Source organism: Pyxicephalus adspersus, chromosome 4 (genome assembly GCF_032062135.1).
Source record: "Pyxicephalus adspersus chromosome 4, UCB_Pads_2.0, whole genome shotgun sequence".
Taxonomy (NCBI): domain Eukaryota; kingdom Metazoa; phylum Chordata; class Amphibia; order Anura; family Pyxicephalidae; genus Pyxicephalus; species Pyxicephalus adspersus.
In genome coordinates this window covers 72,311,492-72,335,854 of record NC_092861.1, presented here as the reverse complement: position 1 = coordinate 72,335,854, position 24,363 = coordinate 72,311,492, and positions in this window count along the sequence as shown.

Sequence of the window (24,363 nt, the reverse complement as noted above, 5' to 3'; positions counted from 1 at the left end):
ATGTTTTTTAAAGTGCAAGTGTAGGTCAACTGCGAGCACCCAGGGTAACCACTAAGGTCTATTCATATCACCATTTTTATCTGTAAAACATTTTTAATTCAGGTAAACTGCGAAGCAGAATTAGATCAGCATATTGTACTGCAGTGCAGTTCATTTTAGGTCATCATGCAGTGCTGCAATACTGTGAATTTTAAATTATCATTTGCTCTATTTTTCTTTCAACAATTTACATTAGAGGTGTCAACAGTAACGCTAGTTAGTAAAACCAAAACATGTTTTGATTGCATGGTAAAAAAAATCCTGTAACAGGGAGGTTTGGTATGAGAAACACACTGATGGGCGCTAACTCTGGCTGTACTGTCATATGTATTCCAATTTCTTTCCTATTTTCTCATGAAATTTTGGGAAGTGCATGTTACCATGCAGCAGCCTTTGATGCACCTCCCTGGTGACCCCCTACTCATTCATTAACTTTATTACTACTATTTAATAGATAACTTCCTTGATTTCCTGATAAAGTGCTTGCACACCAAAAAGATTCAGGCACAATCAAAGACACAACAGCTGTTTTGTCTATTAAGAATAACACAGAAAATATCATGTGCATCGGCTGTTATTTGTTTTACTTTGTTGAGCTATCTGAATCACTGTGCCTATATGGATAAAAACACATATCTAATAACCCTATAAAAACTTATTTATTGTTGTGACAATTTCCCTGGTTTAAAGATGGTTGAAATGAAAATCGTTACCTTTTATAAATGAACCTTTAAAGTCCCAATCTGGAATGTTTGTTTGTAATCATATATAATTTCTAGCTTTACCACCACTAAAAAATCCATTTGAGATATGACATTGGTACCTTTTTAAGGCAATGACCCTCATGGACCTCCCTGTACAACTTTCCACAAAATAATCAAGCAGTCATGAATTACTTCCAAGAAATCCACCTTGTAAATGCCCATGGCAGAATAGGCACTTATTTAATCACGGAATGATACTGGGACCCAATTGACACAATTAATTGGTTCCCAGTAGGGAAAAATGATAAAAAAGAACATCTCCTTGTAAGTAAAATGGTATCATAGATACAATTCCCAAATGGATCTCTTCAAATGTCACCTGGGGCAAGGGAAGCTGAGCTGTATGATTTAGGTTATAGATTTTAGGTAATTGGATTTGAATGATAAAGTGATAGTTTGAAATTTTTGTATAAATCCTTAAAGCAATTGATTAGTATACCTGTTCCAATAAATGGGAAAGCATTTATTTGTAATATATTCTTGAGAAGATATGAATGGGTGGCTACAGGACAGCAGAGTTGCCACTTTGCCCCTGATTCATCAATAAAATCCGCGCTCGCTGGAAGCACGAAAGTACGCGCGGCCATCGATCGCAGATTACCGCGGTTCGGACTCGAGTGTGCGCGTACACTCGCCTCACTGCCAGCCGGATTCCAGCCTTCAAGCTGCCGGAGATGCGCGGCCCTGGCCGCGATCTTTTTCAGTTGCTGAATAGCGCGATCGCGTACGATTTCGGATCGCGAATACGAATGCGCGACCGATAATCCGATTCTGCTTGATGAATCAGGGGCATTGTGTCTGCACTTGTGTGGAATAAAAAACATTGTAGGGGTGTGGCTATCAGTATTGTCACTGCTTATTAACAAGTCTTCGGCTTGTCAATCTGCATCTAACAACACCTACACCTGTCCATTGCTTTCTGGAATGACAGCAAAGATTCTGTTGTTGAAACCCTCCTACTGTGATCTGCAGTGTGGGAGGGGGAAAGTATGGGACACTAACGAAGGAGGATTTGCCTACTTTGTGATTTCTCTGCATCATATAATTCAAATATAATATATGATTCAAATAATTGAATTATATAAATCAAATAATTTTAAGATTAAAAAAAACAGATACAACAAGAGGGATTTGGGGGAGAACAACCTCAAGGGGTACAAAAATTAGTCAATAGAAACATTATTTTCTATATGAAAACAACATATTGCATACTTGTTTACTGTGTCATTCAGGAGCCCTGAGTTTTTACCGTAATACCTACAGAGCAAAAAGCCAGGTTGGTTTGCTTTCTGGTTGTCTTGAACTGATGCCAACAGTTTTTAATGAATGTTTCAATGGCATGTATCGGAGCCTAGTACATGTGACTAGTAATAATAATAATAATAATTATTAATTATCCAGACACATAAGGTAAATTCTACCATCTGCTTCACTTCTGGCAAAGAAAAGAGAAATTCTCAGTAGCATAAATTGATTTTCAAAATATATTAATCTTTGAAGTGCTGTTTGTACAATTTATACAGAATTCCAAAACATATCTCATAAATATAGGGAGCACACATGTTAGGTTTCTGTGTACATCAAAAGCTTTATCTATTTCCAAGATGCAAGAAGCCTCATCCAGGCTCCAAGACATACAGGGGATATTACCTAGAAAGGATACTTCCTGCAAAGCTCTAATTATAAGGTAATGTCTAGGAATGAACTTCAGGTTGCTGCTACCATGGGCTTTGAACAATGGCAAGGCTCAGAAGGGTCAACAATTCTGGTCTTTTGTATAAACCCGAGTCTCTCCTTCTCTGGGATGGGTCCCTAATTTAATTTTTTAGTCCTCTTTGGGTAAATTATTGAGGCAACAGATTGCATCTATTTCAGCCTGATAAAAAGGTGGCTGGGAGTCTCTGTCCCTCTCTTGTCCAGTAGGATACTTGCAAGTCTCTGTCTAATAAAGGCACTTGTCTTCTAGCAATAAATCTGTCACAGGTCAGTATCTCATAAAAAAATGTCAAGTTACTTTCCTATAAACATCCTTGTTCTAATATACCACACTGTCTCTTACATGACAATCCATGTCTAAAAGGGTCGCCCATAAGACAACAGCATCTCTGTAATTTGATGGCCTTTAATCATGCAGTATCTCATATGGTCAATGTCAATATGTCATCTATCCCCCAACTCTCTCAATCTCTCCCAACTGGATAGTCATATATCAGATAGAGATAGAAAGTCGGATAGAGAAAGTCAAAGGCTTTCTCTATAAGATATGTCTGTCTGTTTCCAATAGTACAGCCTCTTAAGGGTCATTATTTTACTGTACAAGGCAGACTGATAAGTCTCTTTGTAGCAGGGCAGTCTCAAAATTTGAAAGCCTCGCCAGAACAAAAAGGTTCCACAGTGCCACATTCAAAATGCAAATATTTTTCACATAACAGTTGTTACTTATAGTATATTCTATTTTAAAATAAAAACTCAGTTTTATCACCGTTTTCTTAAACATACTAACTTATTTTTTACATTCCAGAGAAAACAGCTTACTTTGGCCAGTTTATCTAATGGGTTGTTATTTCCATCATCAATAAATGCAGTTACAATACCTGGTAAGTTTCTGAAACACAGCTCAATGGGAAAAGAGTTCAAGTATTAAATAATGACAGCACTTAAAAGTATTAGGCCAACTGTGCTCAATTAAAGTATAATTTAAAGAGTAGCATAAGAACATTTGTGGTATTGAAGCACATATCCGATACATTTATAGAAAAGATTATTCTGTAAATAGACACAATTCTCTATTCATTTTTCAATATAAATTCTATCTCTTGGTTATAAGCAATACATATTTAAAACAATAAAAATAATTAATAAAAATAATAACTTTATTTGCTGAAATAAGAATTCTTTACAGGGTTGTATAACTGGAATAATGAAATAGCAAATGTTCACACATAAGAACGTCAGGTACTATGGTTGTCTTTGTAGCGTTTTTGAATAAATGTTTCTTTTTGAAGAGCTGATAACTTGGCATTTTTCCTATTACTTTCTGTTGCAACAACTTAGAAGCCTGAATTTGTGAGAATAAATTGTTTCACAGTACAAACAGCTAGAGAAGTCAGGTAAAGGGTTGAATAGGAACACACATTCTTAAGAATAAGTAAAGTGTAAAATGCATACAAAAACTGAAAAAAAAATGCTTCAATTTAGTAAATGTAATATAGCATAAAAAAGTATACATTCATGTTCTACCAACAGTACTTACATAGTGATTACCCTGGACAAACCTTCATGACTTTATTACAGGAGATGTACCTGTTTTCACCCATATTTTAATTACAATTACATGATTATGGAGGTGCCCTGGGAAAGTTTATCATCCCTTTGATGGAGCGTAATCTGTAATCTTAAATGTCTTTCATGTTATATCTTTTATGTTAGAGTTAATATCACAGCTATATCTGGAAAGTGGAAATTATATTGCAATAATCTTGGAGTTCTCTACTGGTAATTATACAAAGTAATGAATAGATTTTTTACAAAGCAGACAACATGGTGAGAGGAACTATATGTCTCAAACATAGAATTATCATGTATATTTTTGTACATTTACTATACTTTGCACTTTTCTCAAACTGTGCAGAATAATAGCTTGTTACTTGTTACAAATTATATACATAAAATGCATTGTGTGCACGAGATCTGCTTTGTGATATGTTTGGAAAGTTTTATTTCACCCAGTTGATAAAAAAATACTGGAAGCCAAGACTGACCTGATAGTCGTTGAATGTGTCCCATCCAACAATTGCTGTTATTTAAATTTTTTAAGTAATAGAAAAAAAGAAATTTGACATTCGTACATGTGGGTGTCAGAAACAGAAAGAAGACTCATTTCTTAAAAATTTGAAACTGAATTAGAAAATATCCAATATATCAGATGTTGTCTGTGGTTGTTCCAATGACCTTATTAGAAACTGAAAAGGGACAGTAGCCTTTACAAACGTAATAAAATAAAACTTCTGGAATAAATACATGCAGACAATAAAGCTACAACTTGTGTGTTAGAATGAGTAGGTTTCTATACAGGGAGTTTAAATCCAAATATATAAAGAAGACTAAAATTGTAAAGACTCGATTCATACAAACAAGACATATTGGTGCTGGATATTAACATTATAGATATTAACAGTGAAAGCATAGTATGGGGCTAATTTACGTAAAGAAAGTTTGCCAAGCATGGTAAATAAGGTCAAATAAGTCATGTGTTTGTAAAATTTTTTCGCCCTCACACATACGGTTGGGCATTCAAAGAGTTAAGATGTTCTCCATATTTGCTTTGCAAAGTAAACCTAAACTTTTTTCAGTAAATAATAGACATCAAGCCAGAAGTTCACATACACAGTAAAGCAAAGTAAGACATCCTTTAAAAAATGTATTTACAAACACCACATAGGGTTCTTAGAACAAACAGACAAATGCTCTACAGCCATAATATTCTATCACATTTGTCTTAGCTGTGCTTATTTGGGCAACTACAGTATATAAGCATATGTTTCTGATAACAAATTCAAGTATTTTCTGTTGATACTGTAATTTACCAAAAAAATATAAAATAAATCTGCTTTTTTAATTTTTTTTTGTGCACTTCTCATGCTTGGCCCTAAAAAATGATTTGTTTAATAAGTGGATTGTGTATTTTTTGTAAAACTTTAATAAAATGTATTGAAACCAAAATAATTCTGCTTTTTAGAGTTCTTTGTGTTAAATAGAATACATTTAGGACTCATTCTCCTTTGCCATTCCCCTCTTTTTTGTTATTTCAAAAACTTAGTGGTAATAAAATGTTCGGGGTGCTCCCTTTCTGTGAATGTACCTGTCTAATTGTTCTTAGTGTAGCATCACTTTTAATACATTATACACTCAGGAAACTGGATGAGTACAATAGATTTAAAAAAATGTTGAAGATAGAAACTGTGAAACAATCACAAATGATTCCTATCTGTGGGCTTTGAATATGAATTCAAGTATAACTTGTCATTACATTTATACACCAAGGTAATAAAAAGCGTAATCCTCTGAAAATCTAATGACAGGTTAATTTAAATATAGTCATTAAAGCTATTCACTGAATCATGAAAGGCTATGAGGGATATCGTGTGCGCTGCCAACACATTATTATTGTATAACCACCATACAATACTGTGTTAGATGTATGCTATTGGGATGAAAAAAATCTGGTCCTAAAGAGGTAGATGAACACCCACCTTCCGCCCCAAAAGAAAAACAGGGAAATAATGAACCCAATTGTATTGCCTCAATACTGTAAATAAATGACATTCTGAAAACAAAAATAATTGTTTGTTCATTTAGGATGTGCCTGTTTTCTCATATTGTGACTGTTAACCAAGTGAAATTACAGCAATTAGTTTTAGTCATACACAGGAAATATTTTCTCACTGTTACCTAAAAATGTGCCTGTTTTCTCATAATGGGTTTGTTTTATTAAAGCTCTCCAAGGCTGGAGGAGTGTATCTTCTCCAGCCTTGGAAAGATTTATTAAATCAGGCCCAATGTGACACACAAAATGGGAAAAAATAATGGATAACAGATAAAAAAACAGCTTATGCTGCAATACTTGCATTCAGTCAAGACCTGCCCTCTTCAGTACTCATATTCAAGCTATAGATATCCTTAGTCATCCAATTGACAGTCAGTATCATTCAATCTACTTTAACTACAGGCTATCATGAAACCCACCCAGTCAGTCAGGGACTGGACTGTGATAGGGTAGTAGCAGAAGAATAAGCCCATATCCATGTCAATCTAATTTTTCCTCCTGCCAGCACGTTCCTTGTCAGCAAAAAAAGTGATAGGCATCGTGTGCTTCTTTTTCTTGTTCCACTGTGAGTTCTGCAGTACCTGTTTGCTTTCAGTCTTTCTCACTGTCATTGAAACTTCTTGTGGTTGTGTACTTAACCTGCTGGCTGAAAATGAAAATAAAAATATCAGTATGCAAGGTTTCTTATTTTCTCTTTACTAAAAGCATGTTTTTGTTACTTTAGTCCTGAACATAATTTTCAGAAATTATACAAATATTCAATATATAAAACCTGCTGTTACCAGACGGTTTTTGAACAGAATGTAAATGGCAGGCAGACAATTTATTTTTCCCGCCAGTTAAGGTTGTGCTGCCATTTTTAAAAGTTTTTGCACATTTTTTTGTTTTTTGAGCTGGAAAAAGGCTTTATTCAGGCAAAACCAGGAGGTGTCTCCTGCCACTACAGGAAATTCTAAGGCACAAAGAAGTTATAAATGGTCCCTTTTCACTTTAGAAATGTAACAGACCATCCCTTTGTCACCCCTTATTAGGGTGTGTGTGTGTGGGGGGGGGATTGTGGTTATGTACAGGAGTGACCTGATTCTAGCACTAAAAATTGTTTCTGCTTAGAAATGTTTTTACAAACTTAAGTTTTATTTTAGGTTGATCATGTTACACCTTTCATGATAGGACTATGCTTATGTCCGACAATTACCAGCTAGGCCCAGGCATCATGGAGGAAGCTCACGTGCTACTCAGGATTTGCAGTGGTTCAAATAAATCAACAAAGAACAACATGGAAAGTATTAGTTTGAAGGGGAACTAAGCGCAAAATAAAAAATCGTACTTACCTTTAATCCTGCAGATCTGTCAATCCTTTGGGAGGTTTCTTGGTTTGGGTCCTACGTCACCCCAGTATCCTTCTTCGGCCCGAGGAAGCGTCGGGCGCCGCCTATTTTGTGCACCCTTCTTCTGGGTTCTTCTTCGTACATCACTTGATATCGCACTGTGCATGCATGAGATTGGCAATTTTTTTTCTCCCATTAAAGAAAGAGCTCCTTCTACGCATACCCAAGATCAGGCATGTAGTAATGAGAACATGCAGTAATGAGATTTTTCTGCTAAGCTGTGAAACTGATTTTATTTTTTTATTTTATTTTTTTTACAGTAAGATATAAAAACAATTTTTCTTTCTAACAGATGAACTAAATAGGGCTTGTTAGACAACCATAACTGTGTTCATGCTGGGTATACTACAAAAGTGATTTTTGTTTTATAATTATGCTTCGGCAGGGTGACAGCGCATTAGGCCCCTGAACATTTCATCATACACGCTCCATCAGGTAGGAAATCAGTTTAAACTTCTGCCACTGTAAACATTAAAATGTGAAATAGTATGTACAACTGAAGCATAACTAATTGTGGAAAGGTTAATAAGACTGATCTCACTGGAGGTAGGTCTGCAAGTTCACTAAAGCATTCTCCTTTCTCCTGACTAGAACTTCAAATGAAATAAAATTACCTGGAGAATTAACATTGAACACTTATGAACATGAAAAGGTGAACAGATAAACATTGAAAGTCTTATTCTGATGAATAGCTCTTTTTTACTATCACTTACAGTAACGCATACCAGCAATAGCATACCAGCATATACTAAGTTGTTTTCAACCAATATAAATGCATTGCAGCTTTTGCATTATAATTTGTGGAGAATAGGATTACTTGCACACCAGGCACCACCAGGCTATTATTTTTGTCAATTTCAATTCCTAACTCATTGGGCCTAATTTATCAAAGCACTGGTGGAGACGATAGATGGGCCATATCATGGGTGAACGTGGGTGCTTCAGCAAAACAGGAATGGATATAGTCTAGGAGTTAAAACATTTTCTAAATAACAGCAAATGATTTTAAGAAATCCATTTCAGGTTTCTCCAGTCTTGGAGAACTTTATTAGATCAGACTCATTTTGTCTTGGCCAGCATTTCCAGATTTGGCTGAAGAGCTGCAGAGCTAAGTCTCAAGGCAACTTTTCCCTGCTCCTTCTCCTAGATCTTTCCTCTGCTTTTGACACTGGTAAATACCTCCTTCCATTCTAAATCTTGCGCTCCATTGGTATCAGTGACACTGCTCTCTCTTGGTTTGCTTCCTAGCTGTCTGAGCGCTCCTTTCAAGTTTCTTTCAATGGTAACTCCTCCTCGCCCACTCTCCTCCCCGTTGGTGTTTCCCAAGGGTCAGTCCTTGGACCGGTTCTCTTTTCTCTGTATACCTCCTCTCTCAGTAGTCTCATACATAGTCTCAGTGGCTTACAGTACCATCTGTATGTTGATGACACTCAAATTTATCTGTCCACCCCTGACCTGTCTCCCTTAGTCCTGGGTAAGGTCTCATGCTGCGTGTCAGCCATGTCATCATGGATGTCTGACCGATTCCTGAAACTGAACCTGGATAAAACAGAACTCATCATCACCCCCCCTCAAATTCCAAATCTCCCCGACAGAATTCTAGTTGTTAATAACACTGTTATACATCCCTCCCCTCAGGCACGTTGTCTTGGTGTCACCTTTGATTCTGCCCTCTCATTTACCCCCCATATTCAGAACATTTCCAGGTCCTGTCACTGTCACCTGCGCAACATCTCCAAAATCCACCCTCACTTGTCCCTAGAGACCACCAAACTCCTTGTACATGTTCTTATCATCTCCCGTCTGGACTACTGTAACATCCTCCTCTCTGGTATTCCACTAACCCGACTCTCTCCTCTACAATCTATTATAAATGCTGCAGCCAGACTCATCCATCCTTCCCACTGCTCTTCTTCTGCTGTCTCTATTTGTAGTTCTCTTCATTGGCTTTCATTCCACCTTAAAATCAAATTCAAGCTTCTGTGGTTTGCCTTCAAATCCCTCCACAGTTCTTGTCAAACTTACCTTTCTGACCTGGTGGAAAAATACTCCCCTTGCCACTCACTTTGCTCCTTCAGTGACCTAATAATGACTTCCTCACTCAAAATCTCGTCACATGCATGGCAGCAAGACTTTTCTAGAACTACCCCAACTCTCTGGAATGGTCTTCCATGTCATATTCGACTTGTTCCAACTTATGCTCATGAAAAAAAGGACTCAAAACCCATCTTTTCAAACTTGTCTACCAATCTTCTTTTGTCTTTTAAAACCCTCACTACTTCCCACCACTCCATATCCCAATTGTAAGCTCTTCAAGGCAGAGTTCTCTCCTCCTCCTGTGTCACTGTCTGTATCTGTCTGTCATTTGAAACCATTATTATTAACCCTTACTGTACAGCGCTGCATAATATGTTGGTACTATATAAATCTTGTGTATGGCATGGAGTAAATATTCCAAAACCACAATTAATACTCTCCAGTGAGTTTTTATAGCTCTGTAGCAATTAAAGGTCAGTAATTATTAGAACTAATTAAATTACTTCCTCTACCTATGGTTTTCTGGGCCATCTCTGTCCAATACAAATGTTTAAAAAAATGTATGTTTTTATATGCTTTTATATACCAAAAAAACACATAGCATTTATTCTTTTCTTTAATTACCATACACCAATGTATCTAGTTCACACAAATGTAGAGTATCTCGTAAAAGTGAAGGGGAGATAGCACAGCTGGGTGCCGCTCCGTCGTTCTCCCCTCTCCATAGAGCAGAATGGCGCTTTACAGCGCTCATTCATGCATCGTTCAGGCTTTTGTCATTGGAAAGGTTCATAAAAGATTATTGCACGTGTGTATGCAGCCTAATAGAAAAATGAAAGACTTTGGTGCTCATTAAGAAAGAATATTAACATATCACCACATTTTTGTTCTCCACTTCTTAAAAGTCAAACTTAAAAAAATGTGACAACAATATTTTCACAAAAGTGACAATTGGAAACCTCTTCACATGAATAGTGTAAATGACCACCACATATGAAAATGGGTTATGCAGCCCCATTCACTTCTATTGCAGCCCAGTACACAGGTTTTCACAAGCAGTGATTTTTTGTAAGATGATGATGTGGGTGTTTTAAATGGTATGTTATTCAGTCTTCCTTGTAGTCCAAACCATATATACATCCAGTTTGCTAAGTAATCTGTTCTGCAGTTTTCCTCTAGAGACAAACATAGGGCATTCTTGGCTCCCATTGCAACAGCTGTGGTTCACTGAAAATATAGAATATGAAGGAAATGTTCTACCCAAAAGGAAGATGTCAATTAAAATAGATATTTTTTTTTTTTGTTTTAATATTTTTTATTGAAGTTTTTCAAAATATACAGAAAAGAAACAAACAATAGAAACACTAACAATAAAAACAAAAAAACACCAGCATTGTTAATCAAAATATAGACAAAGCTGGATAAGAAAAACAATACAGAAAAAAAGAAAATACTCGAGTCTGACAATATAGATTAATAATTCAATGATTTATATTTGAAAAAGTCTACGGTCTATGCCTAAAGCTGTATGGTGATCCAGCCAAGGAGACCAAACCTTATAAAAATTATGCATAGAATCATTAGCGGTAGCTGACATTTTTTCTAAGACCATGGTGTCCGACAGTCTAGATAATACTGCTTGATAACTTAAAGTCCGTTTCCGCCATGCAGCTGCAATCACTTGTCGTGTGGCCAGGAAAATGAAAGAAAGCAGTTTTCGGTGTTTTTTAGAAATACAAGAACTTATGTTGTGAAGTAATGCTATCCAGGGGTCTCTCTTAAGGGACACATGTAGGACTGATCGTATATAGTTAAATATTCTGATCCAGAGCTTTTTAACCACAGGACAGTCCCAGCAGATATGACGAAACGTACCTAGGTCTTTACAACCTCTAAAACAGCATGGGTCTCCCCCATTGACGAATTTCGCAACCTTTACTGGGGTAAAATACCACCTAAATAATACTTTGTATGCATTCTCCTGCATGATTACATTCGGAGAGCAAATAGCTATATTCTGCCATATCCTTTGCCACGCTTCCTCATCCAACCTTGATCCCAAATCTGTTTCCCATCTTTCAACATAAGAAAGAGGGTGAGTATCTTTATTGATTAGTGAACTATATAGCATAGAAACTAACCCTGTCGAGCTAGAGCCCCTATAGCAACAGGCTTCAAAACTGGTGAGTTTCAGTGGGGATGCCGTCGCTCGTGTCAATAAACTCGTTAAGAAATGCCTAATTTGATTATATCTGAAAAATTCACTGGAAGGTAATTTCCAGTGTTCCTGCAAGTAGGTGAAGGACTTGATCCCAGTAAGCGAGAATATATCATACACATACCTAACAGGTTTCCGGGCCCACCATTGAAAAGCCATGGGGTTCTCATAGGCCGGTATAAAAATAGGGCAGTTTACTATGCCAGTTAAGGGAGTATGTGCTGATATCAAACCAGCTGAAATCTTAACTCTATCCCAAATACCTAATGCGTAGGATAATGTGGGATCAGACACTAACGGACGTTTTGATAGGGGCAGCCATAAAAGATTATTTAAGTGCACCGCTGGTAACTCGGCAGCATATAGTTTAGCCCAAATTGGTGGATCTGTAAGACGGTGAAGTGCTACCAATGGAGCCAGCTGAGCTGCTTGCAAATATATACAAAGGTTGGGGAGCGAAAGTCCCCCTTTTAATCTATGGCGATACAGCATTCTATCCGTTACCCGTGGTCTTCCAGGGTGCCAAATAAATCGCAGCACTTTCCTCTGTTCATCTTTAAGGCGTTGCGTCGGAACTGGTATTGGAAGAGTGCTGAACAAATATAACAATTTTGGGAGGTAAGTCATTTTGATGGCATGTATTCTCCCGATCCAAGACAGTGGGAAATTGCGCCATTTGTAGCGCATGACAGAGAGCTCCCTGAACAAAGGCGGGTAATTTGCCTGGTATATAGATGACAAGTGAGATGTGAGCTTTATACCCAGATAGGGGATAGCTTTCAACCAGTTATAGACAAAATGTGATTGTAAAGAGACTACAATTGGTACTGGTAAAGTAATATTTAACGCTTTAGATTTTTCATTATTTATTACCAAACCTGATATCTCTGAGATGATCAAGTAACTTGTGCAAATTAGGCAATGTCGTGATAGGAGCTGTGAGTGTCAATAATATATCATCAGCAAACAGCATGATTTTGTGTACCGTACTAAACACTTCCACCCCAGCTATATCTTGATTTACACGGACAGCTGCGGCCAAAGGTTCCAGTGCAAGTATAAATAGTATGGGAGAAAGGGGGCAACCCTGTCTGGTCCCTCGCAGAATTCGAAATGGGGTTGAGGTATAACCCATATATTTCACAGTAGCAGAAAATAGATATTTTTTGTGCCTAGCCTTCAGGTTTAAACATTATGTAGAGGTAGAGAAAGAGAGAAAAAGACAGGCCTTTTGTAGCACAATAGTTGGTTGTGTACGTGTTGTTTATTTAAATAATAAGAGTAATTTAGACATAACTCTTCGGTACTAGAACCTGGCACTAACACAGTCCTACTAATCTAAATAATGGTGATTTCGTGAACACTATTACCATATATGTGCAATGACAGACATAAGTACAAAGGTTATTTCTCTAAATCCCGGGGCGTTACGCCCAAGAAGGGCTTCCTCAGAGGATTTTGAGAATTCTAAATTGTGTCTGTCGATTAATGTCTCTCAAACACCACATTGAAATGTGATATAAAGTAAACCAAGTATAAAAATGTATTTAGGATTTGTGAATAAATTGTGATTAGACGTGAAAATAAGTCTAGTTGTTTGTCCGCATGAATGTTATGTTATTAGACATATTTTCTCCATGGAAATGGTTTGCCTGAGTATACAATGCTGATACAATGTCTTCCGTAAGGAATTAAGCCAATGTTTCACTATTTGGTTAGTCGTGATGACTGTATCCTTTTAAGATTGAATTCACATCAACTTTTATATTTCTTTCCAAAGAGATGTTTTGGTTCCAGCAATCAACACTTAAGGTTTATGAAATGGTGAAACATCTTACAAGTAATCATATTAAATCTGACAAGGTGATGACAGCCAAGCCATTTTTTGTTTCTAGTAAAGGCTTATTAGACTGGATTGGCCATCAGCAGCAATCTGCAAAAACAAACACAACCAACTATTGTGCTACAAAAGGGCTGTAGCAAGGGCTGTAACGTACCAAAAAACGTAACAAAAAATTATTAATATGCTTAATAATGAACTTGAGCCCTGCTCCCCGACACGGCTAGAACTGTGGCATTGTACTTTTTATTAATTTTTTTGTCCATTTGCAGTCTTCATTGTCCAAACCAAGACAGGAAGTGACCTATCTGTTTTGCCTAACTTCATATGAGAAAAATTAAGGTAATGCTGTTTAGCAATACTGTGCACATTTTTGGAATATATGTATAGAAAAACAAATCATTTAGCAGGTTTGAACTTGTGCAGTTTATTTGAAGTTATTTAGGCACTATAACTAAAACAAAAATAATAATTATGTCTTGCTTTGTAGACATAGTGATGAAAAATCTGTTATTCATTAATTTAAAGGTGTATGATTTTAAAATGGGGAATTAAATATTCTGTATATTCATGATGTTGTACAGCATTAAAATAAAACTAATTATCATGCAAAAATAAGGCTTTATTTTTGGCTTCATTTTTAATAAGCTCAATTTCGGTTCATTAGAATTTAACTTTTTTTTTACTCTTAGCAATATTTTGGATGGTTGGCACCTTTGGAGTTTACCTGTCATTTTATATTTATAGCAATACGTCAGTTTAAATACAAGAATAAAAATCTAATCTGAAACAGCAAGACTTAAGAAAAATATTACAATGGAAAATATATATTTGGTAAACCTACAAAGCAGTGAACATCATCTTCATCAATGAATCACACAATATGGGGGATATGCATATGAGCAGGAAGGTTTTAGGGATTATAATGGGGGGGGAGGTGCGGGGTGAGTGCTGGGGGGGAAGGGGGTGTGTGGACAGGGGATGTGCATCAGGGTGGGGGGAGTCAGGAGCATTTTCCAGGCGGTCAAGCGGGCAGAGGTGATGGGGGGGTTGATGGGGGAGTGCGTGCTGTGTTGGAGGGTCTGCAGGAAATGGTTAGGCGGTTGGAAAAAGGGGGTGAGGGGCAGCGGGTGGAGACAAGCGGGCAAAGGTGATGGGCGGTTTGAAGGGGGAGTGCGTGCGGTGTTGGAGGGCCTGCAGGAAATGGTTAGGCGGTTGGAAAAAGGGGGTGAGGGGCAGCGGGTGGAGAGCAGCGGGGGGATGGGGGAGGGGGGCCGATTGCCCGTGGAGGGGGGGGTGTAAGTGGTGACAAGTCGGCCGCAACTGGCGGGGGACCAGGGGGCGCCGTGGGTGATGCAGGGGGTATTGGAGATGCGGCGAAAGGGGAAGTTTATGTATGCTTCGAGGGCCCTTTAGGGGCTCATTTGAAAGAAGACATCAAGGAAAAGATCATTAAAGGTGAGTATGTGGACATCTTTACTTTGCTTCCTTTGGAGCGTTTTAATGTTGACAGGAGTGGTGTTGGGGAAGGGCGCAAAGAGGAGAGCGAGTTGCAACGGTATCGGATGATCCTGCGCAGGTTCTTTAATTGGATGCAAGCGTTTAGCATTTTGGCGAGTGTGTTGGGGGAAAAGCAGCCGGAGTTGTGCGCGTCGCTGTTTTGCTATTTGGACACTATTAGGGAAGCTCACAGGATGTTTGGCGGTATGGCGTGGCTGCGGTATGACGAACAGTTCCGTCAGCGGAAGGCAGTCAGGCAGTCGCTGCGCTGGGACCATAAGGACATTGGGCTTTGGATGAAGCTAATGTCTGGGCCTAGGCTGGGTGGGGGAGGGGGTACGCAGTTTTTTCAGGAAGGGGCCGGTAGCCAGCAGGCCGCTGGGATGCCAGCCAACAGAAAGAAAGGGCTTTGTTGGCTCTTCAATGAGGGAGGTTGTAAGTTCGGGGGCAGTTGTAGGTTTAAGCACGAATGTTCCAGTTGCGGAGGCAACCATGGACTCTCGAGATGTTTTAAGGCGGGGACAGGGAGAGGAGGTGAGACTGGTGGAAAAGGGGGTGACGCCGGTGAGGGTAGAAAGGATGCGCCCCTTTTTAGGTAAGTATCCTGACAGGGAGGCACCCTGCCCGGAACAGTTGTGGGGGATTGCTATGGGATGTTGAGAGGTTTGCTGCAGCAGTCGGTGAGTGAGCGCACTTGGAGGGCGTATGCGGCGGTATGGAGGGAGTGGGAACATTTGTGTGAGAGCCTGGGAGCTGGGGGCGGGGCGGAAGATGCGTTGCATGTGTTGTTATACTGGTTGGTGCAAAAATTTTCACACGAGGTGTCGGTGGCGGCGATTAACAGGTTGATTGCGGGGATGGCTTTTTGGTTTAAATGGAGGGGGTGGCGGGATTTTACGAAGGAGTTTATTGTAAGGCAGGCTTTGAAGGGTTACAGGAGGGGGGTTAAAGTACAAGATAGGAGGAGGCCTGTGTCATTTCAGTTGCTGCATAAACTGTTAGGGCAGTTGCAATTTCTGTGCGTGAGTATGAGCGCGTTTTGTTTACAGGGGCCTTTTGTTTGGCGTTTTTTGGCGCAATGCGTATTAGTGAGCTGGTTAGCCCGACGAGGCAAAGGTCAGGGGGGATTATGGTGGAGGACGTGGTGTGCTCGGCGGAATTGGTGAGTATGCGCATTAGGCGGTCCAAAACTGACCCGGAGGGGAAGGGGTTAATGGTGCGGCTGTTTAGGATGGGGAGGGGATCTGTGGTTTGTCCGGTAGCGGCTGTCGCAGAGTTGTTGCGGGTCAGGGGCTGTGCTGGGGGTCCGTTGTTGATGCATCAAGATGGGACATTTCTGTTACGATTCCAATGTGTGGCAGTTTTTAGAAAATGCTTGGGTAGGTTGGGTTTGGCTGTGAATGAATTTTCTTCCCATTCTTTCAGAATTGGGGCGGCTACAGAAGCTGCTAGGTGGGGTTTGGGGGAAGAGGTTATTAAAAGAATTGGGAGATGGGAATCCAAGAGGTTTCATTTGTATATTAGACCTCAGTTGCTGTAAGGGCTTCGCTGGTAGGTTGGTGTGGTGGGGTGTGGTCTCAGGTGGTAGGGGTGGAGTCTCGGGGGGATTGATGGGTTGGTTAGTGTTTTATTTGTTCGTTTATTTACAGGCGCAAGGAGATGTTTGGTGTGGATTATCGGGCATTCGTACGTTTGGTGGGGTGCCAAGCGGGCGGACGTTAGGCCTGATGGTCGTCAGCTGGGCTTTACAAGACAGGAGGCCTTGATTCGTTGGATCGGGATCCGTGGGATGCTGTGGAGCCGGATGGTACCTGAAATTAGAAGATGTGCAGCGCTGGACGGGGCTCCGGATGTAGTGGTAATTCATGCTGGGGGGAATGACCTGGGAAAAAGAGCCATGAAAGGTTTGGTGCGGGATGTGCGGTTAGATTTTTTGCGTTTGCAGGTGGAATTCCCGGGGACGGTTTTAGTTTGGTCTGACATAGTTGCAAGGTCGGTTTGGAGGGGGGCTAGGTCAATTGAGGGCATCAATAAAGCTAGGATTAAGGTTAATAAAGAGGTGGGCAGATTTTTTGCTAGGAATGGGGGTGTAGTTGTGCGACACAGAGAACTGGAGGAGGACACAGGGAGTTTTCTTAGGAGGGATGGTGTGCATTTGTCGGATGTTGGTACTGATTTGTGGTGTTTGGGGATACAAGATGGAAGGTGTGGAGGGGCGCGCGGGCGGACAGCTGCGGCCAAAGGTTCCAGTGCAAGTATAAATAGTATGGGAGAAAGGGGGCAACCCTGTCTGGTCCCTCGCAGAATTCGAAATGGGGTTGAGGTATAACCCATATATTTCACAGTAGCAGAAAATAGATATTTTTTGTGCCTAGCCTTCAGGTTTAAACATTATGTAGTGGTAGAGAAAGAGAGAAAAAGACAGGCCTTTTGTAGCACAATAGTTGGTTGTGTACGTGTTGTTTATTTAAATAATAAGAGTAATTTAGACATAACTCTTCGGTACTAGAACCTGGCACTAACACAGTCCTACTAATCTAAATAATGGTGATTTCGTGAACACTATTACCATATATGTGCAATGACAGACATAAGTACAAAGGTTATTTCTCTAAATCCCGGAGCGTTACGCCCAAGAAGGGCTTCCTCAGAGGATTTTGAGAATTCTAAATTGTGTCTGTCGATTAATGTCTCTCAAACACCACATTGAAATGTGATATAAAGTAAACCAAGTATAAAAATGTATTTAGGATTTGTGAATAAATTGTGATTAGACGTGAAAATAAGTCTAGTTGTTTGTCCGCATGAATGTTATGTTATTAGACATATTTTCTCCATGGAAATGGTTTGCCTGAGTATACAATGCTGATACAATGTCTTCCGTAAGGAATTAAGCCAATGTTTCACTATTTGGTTAGTCGTGATGACTGTATCCTTTTAAGATTGAATTCACATCAACTTTTATATTTCTTTCCAAAGAGATGTTTTGGTTCCAGCAATCAACACTTAAGGTTTATGAAATGGTGAAACATCTTACAAGTAATCATATTAAATCTGACAAGGTGATGACAGCCAAGCCATTTTTTGTTTCTAGTAAAGGCTTATTAGACTGGATTGGCCATCAGCAGCAATCTGCAAAAACAAACACAACCAACTATTGTGCTACAAAAGGGCTGTAGCAAGGGCTGTAACGTACCAAAAAACGTAACAAAAAATTATTAATATGCTTAATAATGAACTTGAGCCCTGCTCCCCGACACGGCTAGAACTGTGGCATTGTACTTTTTATTAATTTTTTGTCCATTTCCAGTCTTTATTGTCCAAACCAAGACAGGAAGTGACCTATCTGTTTTGCTTAACTTCATATGAGAAAAATTAAGGTAATGCTGTTTAGCAATACTGTGCACATTTTTGGAATATATGTATAGAAAAACAAATCATTTAGCAGGTTTGAACTTGTGCAGTTTATTTGAAGTTATTTAGGCACTATAACTAAAACAAAAATAATAATTAGGTCTTGCTTTGTAGACATAGTGATGAAAAATCTGTTATTCATTAATTTAAAGGTGTATGATTTTAAAATGGGGAATTAAATATTCTGTATATTCATGATGTTGTACAGCATTAAAATAAAACAAATTATCATGCAAAAATAAGGCTTTATTTTTGGCTTCATTTTTAATAAGCTCAATTTCGGTTCATTAGAATTTTACTTTTTTTTTACTCTTAGCAATATTTTGGATGGTTGGCACCTTTGGAGTTTACCTGTCATTTTATATTTATAGCAATACGTCAGTTTAAATACAAGAATAAAAATCTAATCTGAAACAGCAAGACTTAAGAAAAATATTACAATGGAAAATATATATTTGGTAAACCTACAAAGCAGTGAACATCATCTTCATCAATGAATCACACAATATTCTAGAATTATATAATGCTATTAATCAACATTGGTATTGCTTTTGATTGAAGTATGCACACAATACAGATAGGGCATTAGCAGCAGGACTTAATCTGCAATTCTGAAAAAGATTCAGAGTTGGCTAACATTTTGATTCATTGAATAGCATCTACTATGTTTTTATCGGTTTATGTGATGGTACATGGCCTACTCACACAGAACACAATGGAAATGATTACTCATTGGGCCTGATTTATTAAAGCTCTCCAAGGCTGGAGAGGATAAACTTCATTGTTGAAGCTGGGTAATCCAGCAAACCTAGAATAGATATGGACAAGGATTCAAAACATGCTAGCAAATAGCAAATGATTTTGCTTAAATCCATTCCAGGTTTGCTGAATCACCCAGCTTTCTGATCAAAGTGTATCTTCTCCAGCCTTGGAGACGTTTAATAAATCAGGCCCATTGTCTGATTGTATTTAATAGCATTTACATTTATTATACTATTGGCTGGAAAGGAACACATTTACCAGTTTCCCAATCACATCTCTTCCTTGACTTCTAGTTCCAATAATCATCATTGTCTTCAAATTACTATTGGTCATCATCATATTAAAGAATTATATCTTACCTTTACTGCAGGTGCTTTACATAGCAAATCTGCCCGAAAGTAAATGGCATTATGTAAGTTTGACTTTCCCTCCTGTCTCCATCAAATTACATTCTACCCGTTGGAAAATTATAGTATTCTCCTAGATTGAGTTGATTGGTATAGTACAGTAAATAATACCCTATAAAGACAACCTTTGCGTGTCTGATTTTTTTTTTTTAGAAATGCATTTAAATTGCACTTTCCTCCAGCCAAAATGAGTCTAAAAGACTTCAAGAGAATTATGCTTGTCAGTTTTTGCTATTGTGCTGATAGCATTGCACATATACCATGTAATTACATTATAGGGGAAAAAACTGATATTATTATAGCAGGCTAAGGTTGTGAAAGCACTTTCAACTCACCGTGATAATCTACAAATCTATGTTATGTGTGGGCCTGAACCCACACTGCTAGCCAAAGGGCAGCACAGTTGTTCTTTAGAGTTTCAACATTGATTTGAACTTATTTTTCCTTACAAATAAAACACATTATACAGAAAACATGAAGAAGACCATCTTGTATTAATAAATAATTATAACATACAGAAAAGTACACACTGTATTTGGACAACATCTTACAATAAACGCATAACCGCCGTGTCTTTTTAGTGTAAAATTAACTACCGCTACCGCATTCGGCAGTAATAATACAAAAATTTATAAAATATTCTATCTTAATTAGAGGAAAAATTTTTGATTAAGTTTGATTAATGTTCATCCTACCCCATGAGTTTTTCAAGCCCACCAAAGGCCTTTGAGCTTTTAATGGCTTTCCATTTGTTGTACTCAAAAGGATGTCCATTTAAATCTAATATTTTTAGTCTAAGTGGACTGCACCAGGGAGATCCCTGCTCTTATACCAAGTTTAAATGAGATGTATTCTTAAAAGTGATGTCACCTATGCTTGATTCCTTTAAGAACAGGATGAACAAACTAATGCTTATCAAAAGGCATAGAGATCAGGCATCTTATAAACATGCAGATACTAGAATAGCTTCAAACTCAGAACTACATATTTTAGGCAGCCTAATTGTCCCGGTCCTCCTAGGTTTTATGATTTTTAAACTAAAACGTAGGCATTACAGTCTACAGCTCTGTTTTTGTAAGATATCCATCCCAAATGTTCCAGCCTGTTCATGAAGAGAAGGGTAACATCATTTAGCATACCTACAAGTTTTTGGAAAGGCTTGGGCTTGCAAATTTCATAAATAAACTTAGTTAATAAAATTTAACTACTTTTTACAAAATATCCACTTTTTTTATCGTGAGCCATACAATTTGAATTGATGGTGTCATAAAAAAGGCCATTATTAGGAAAAGGATGTGATACTATGCTGATATGGCAGATGTCTTGCAGTCTTGCAGAGCTTTTCTAAAAGAGTCCTTGTTCTAAAGGTTGCCTAAATGTAAGTCCATTTAGTACATAGCAAAGGATATCCAAAGCATTTTGGGTCTTCTAGCAGCACAAAACACAGTCGCTGTAAAAAAGCATATAGATAGTCTCACAATATATCAATGTCCTGTTGAAGGTGCTTCTGCTGGTTGAAGGTTGTCTATGGCCTTTGCTGGATCAATTCACCCTGCAATTGAACCTTTAGTTTCGCTGGGTACAATAAGGAAAAGTAAACACCCATCTCCACCAAGCACTGGCATATCGGGCTAAAGCTTTTCTGTTTTTACATGACTGCCGCTGAATAATCCTGGAACATTATTCCTCCTCAATGTGAAAATCATAAAACTTTCTGTATGCCCCAAAAAATAGATTTCTTATCCGTGTATCTCCTTGGGGAGCTGGGAGGGAGGTTCAGTGCTGTCATTATGTTTGTCATGAGAAAGTGAAAATTTCCTGACCATTGTAAGTTTCCGGAATACCAAAAAGGCGTAAGCTGGATCTCTTGCTTCTATTCTCCAAGTCTTCCAACTTGGTTTCTATGGAGGTAAGTAAGGTTGCTTGTGCTGTGCTTTTGTTGTTGGAATCCAACATTTGATCCTCCAGATCGCTGACCCTTTGGTATAACTCAACTATGCATTGGGTATTGGAGGAAAGAGTGGTTTCAATGGATTTTTGTAGGCCATCAATTTTTTTTTTATCAAATTACGGCAGTAAAATTTTTTAAACTTCTGATACTATCCGCATTGGGTCAACTGCTGAGGATGGATTTTCTTTCCCCCAGTCCTCTCCCTCAGATAAATCCATAGACATTGGTATCTGCCGAGAAGGAGGTGAGGGAGGGGGAGTGCGCTTTCTGTGAGGGCTTCAATTTTAGTTTTGTGTTATGTTTTGGACGCGAGATGTGGAAGGCAACTGCTTTACGTCAACTGCTTTATGACAACGCTAGCTTGGCTTTTATTGAAGGAAGCGGTCACTAAATTTCTTAGTAACCATATGGACTCAAACTTTGAGGCCATCTTTGAACATATGTTGACAAAATTAGAAGACATGGGTTGTTCAATAAACTTTATGCTGCATTTCCTCCATTCTTCTTTAGACTACTTCAGAGCATGTGTTATATTTTTTTAATTTCATGGTTACAAGAGGTAATAATTTTAATGCATAAGAGTGTGTTGGGGACAAAGTTAAAAAAAAAATTTCAGGTGCCAAGTAAGCTATGTACATCACTAGAGTAAGTACACTAATATACCTTATGGTACCAACTGTGCTACTTTGCTGTTGGTATATACAATTTTCCTGAATACACATGTACTTTAGACTATTTGTATTTATTTTTGAAATGTTACAATCTGTAAAAATTAAAGGATAAACCCAGCATGTGCAAAAGTATGGCCACCCTGTCAGTACTGCTGACAGTAGTTATTAGTACCTGACATGGTACAAATCACAGTCTTCAATTTTTTGTAGTCAGCTAACAACAGATATTATATTTTTTTGTTACGGATTTTCTTCTCCTCCTGAACACCTTCAAATGTGGTTTGGTTGTCTGCCATATGTTGCATGTCATATACCTACTTACATTTTCAATTATATTTGAATCAGGAGACTTTAAATATGTTTTGTAAGTTAACAGAAAAGATTAAAAAAAAACAAAATAGGTGACATATAACCATGGAAATGGTGACAACGAACCATTCTAGCATCCTCATTATCTAGAAAAGTCTGCAATCACTTTGCTTTTAAAAAGAATTTGTTTGAATTCTTTCCAAACAGTGAGGCATTTTAATCCAGCTATTTTTAGAAGAGAAAATGCAACATTTTTGCCTGGAAAGAATCCCATTTATTTAATCTGAGTAGTCTTCCAGATTTTTTTTTTACAGTGTATATAAAATGAAGCACCATCAGGAAAATTGTATTAGTTCACAGAAAAGAGGGATGCTTTTCATTCTAAAGAGTGGTATAGGGATATACAAATTTAGCTATAATCCCAAGAGCTTCTTGAGTAAATCTTGTAGTTTGCCATACATATGATCCAAATGCCAGTCAGAATTTTCTCTCTTTATGGTAATCTGGGGATTTGTTTCCTAAAAACTGCTTGATATACACTTGTGCTACTGTTTTGCAGAGGTTCTACCAGTTTAGCAGTGCTCAGAAGTTTCCTATATTTACCTTTTTGACAAGCTCTGTAAGGTTATAAAGAAACGTGGAGTCAAAGAGGCATCATGGACTGACCCATATGTCAGTTATTTCATTTCTGATGAGCTTCTCATCAGTGACTTGACTTTGACTAGTCAAAACAAATATATTGAATATGAATATATTGAATATATTGAATTTTTAGAAGGATCTTTGCCTGAAGGCTTCTGCCCAAGTCTGAAGTCTTTTGCTGGAGCCCAGACCCTGAGGACCTTACCCTTTGGGTTGGGGTATAGTATCTGATCAGAAAGGACCTAACTTAAGATATTACTGCTGAAGTGGACCAAAAGCTGGAGAATACAGGTCTGAGGTATTAGGAACTGTTGTGCTGGATGCTACTTCAGCCTGCTGTATACATTGGATGGACTGTTAGCTTGGGAAACTGTTGCTACTTTGAATATTCCACCCCTGTTTTGCTGTTCTAAAATAAAGGTTTAAAATACCTCTGTTGACCTTACTTCCCTTTCTGCAAAGAGCTAAGTTATTACAATACCTAGGGAAAAGGCGATGTCACTTGAACTACACAAGGCCCAACAAAACTAAGACCCTGCTGGGCACAAAGATTACCAAAAGGTTAATAAGGGAACTTTATATGGGTACTGGAATCAGCACTAAGTTAAGAGAGATCGGAAGACATTCTTTTTACTCTTCACTATTGGGGTTTACAAGAGAGGGATTACAGGTGTTAAAGGTCATATCCTTTGTTACATTTGTGTTGTGCATGCTTTACATTGTCATTATGTTTCCTTTAGTGAAGGACCCTGTCCAAAATGCTGACTTTTCAACATGTTGTAACAGTACATTTATGATAAAGAGAGAATCCTGTATTTTGGAGTGCTGGTATCTTTGTGATATGTTTCCATGAGTTTTACATGGTGCCATCTGTGATTGTCATTTCAAGCAACCTTCCTCTATTACAAGGCCTTCAAAGTGGTGCATTCCTTTCACGAACATTCCATCCTATTACTGTGTTCACAGGTGGCTAGCTGAGATAGCCAAGTTAATTAAAGGATATGATACACTTAAGCTCCTCATGTACAAATAGGCATACCATATTTATATGTTTATGTATTGCTTGTATTTATGTGGCATCAATATAATATGAAG